Below are 2,111 nucleotides of genomic sequence, written 5' to 3'. Positions count from 1 at the left end.
CACACACTTTACTTACGGTGCCTACTGTTCGCTTGACTCAGTTATCTCTATCTGCATATCTATCTATCACTGGCTTTATTTGCCGAGCTTATATACTAAAAAAGAGGGCGCCTGGCAAACACTCGGGCATTCGCGGGGTTCCTCGACAAGTCATGATCCTTCTAGAAACTCCAGCGCGCATGCTCTCAGCGTCGCGTGACTTCCGCGGTCGTAACAAAACCATAAAATATTAGCTCACAAAATAAAGTAATTAATACTACCTACACTAAACAATCTTTTATATCATGACACTAGAAAACGTAATATTTCTGTCTACTTCCTGTATGTGACCCGATATCTATGAATTTCATGAGCCTGTTATAGTTTAAAGTATTGATGTTATTACATTACGAGATGTTCCGACCACATCGAGGCTTCACGTGGCCTGGTGTATAGGTACTTGACTTCTAGTCTATAGGTCGCAAGATCGAAACTCATCGCCGAATATGCTCGCCCTTTCAGCATTGCGGTGTTATAATGCAACAATCATTTTTACTATTCGTTGTCAATAGTTGGTGTGGGTAGTGTTGACTAGCTGCCTTTCCTCTAGTATATCACTTAAAAATTAGAGACAGCTAGCGCAAATAGCCCTTGAGCAGATTTGCGCAAACATTCAACAAACAAACCGACCATATCTATAAGTTCTGCATGTAAAAACCATGCTTATGGCTTTAAATATTATCTGGTACTAATTCGTTTAGTCGTTATTATCATCCAACATTCTTAGAGAGAAGATGGCCATTAGAAAGAACTTGATTTGCCTACCTTTTATCGCATTATTTGATCTCTTTAAGTTTATTTCAGCAAAACGTTTGTTTAACATTTGCATTAACTCTTCAAACTGCAACACCAGTTGTATTCCGATATTCAGTCTGACGTATTTAGATATTCAAACCTCCTCTTGAAATCGTGTTTTGCATTTCTCGATGAACTAACCATATTAGTGTTATTTACGAATTCGGTTGCTGGATAAAGCTGTCGATTTCTTTCTTTCTTTATTTTTTTTGTAGTTAAACACAAATCTACATAATAGGCTATCTGTGCTGTACCAACCACGGGTATCTAAACCTGGATTTTAGCGTTATAGGTCTACAGACTTACCACAGAAATAAAGAAATGCCGTAATAATAAAATCAAAAAGTACAAAAAATCCACGACAGAGTTAAATATTTGAAAAACAACTGGTAAATGCAAAAATCAAACCAGCCACGCCTCTTTCTGTATAGTCTCAAGAGTTACAACCTAAAACACCACTTACTATTAAATATGGAATAGGATAACCTATTTGGTCTACACCTATTATTACTACTTTTGTGCCATCTATAACTGAAGGACCTTTCTGGACTACTTCAGCCATAACACTAATAAATCAAGTTTTAGCAGTTAGCTGGCTAGTTCAATAACATCATCTAATAGAGAAACAAATGGACTGTAGTGGAATTGTACCATTAGAGGCATATCCGGCTCATTTAAAATTATTTCCAGAACGATTTCGAGGTATAGTGAAAAGTGAGCTATTCATCTTGCTGCCCATTTTGACCAGCAATAACAACATTAGGCAGTCCTCCAGCTAAGAGCTGTAGCTGCCATATCCAACATATTTGGAAAGATACACCAGAAAAAAGTATCTAAATTAAAGGTTCCAGAGCAAGGAATAGAGGAAAGAAGATACCTTGGCCGAACTTGCCCAATTATTTTACATGCTCCACATGAAATTATGATCTCATTAGCACAAGACAAATTTATAGATGCCATCACAGATGAGGATATGGGAAATAGGCTGAAGCAAGGTAGGTGTACATCTTTAAAAGAAGCTCTTCAGTTGGTAATGGAACTTGAATCCATTAAAATTACAGATAAACAACTAAAGACGCCATCTGTAAGTTACAGTATCATCAGATCAAGTAGTACCGAAACATCAACTCCTTCCTGACGGGCCCGGCATGGCCAGGTGGTTAGGGCGCTGGACTCGTAATCTGCAGGTCGCGGGTTCGAATTCCCGTCACACCAAACATGCTCGCTCTTTCAGCCGTGGGGGCGTTATAATGTGACGGTCAATCCCACTATTCGTT

The sequence above is a fragment of the Limulus polyphemus genome, unplaced genomic scaffold (assembly GCF_000517525.1).
Source record: "Limulus polyphemus unplaced genomic scaffold, Limulus_polyphemus-2.1.2 Scaffold3387, whole genome shotgun sequence".
Lineage (NCBI taxonomy): Eukaryota > Metazoa > Arthropoda > Merostomata > Xiphosura > Limulidae > Limulus > Limulus polyphemus.
The sequence above is the reverse complement of the archived record's forward strand: the minus strand, read 5'-3'. Positions refer to the sequence as shown.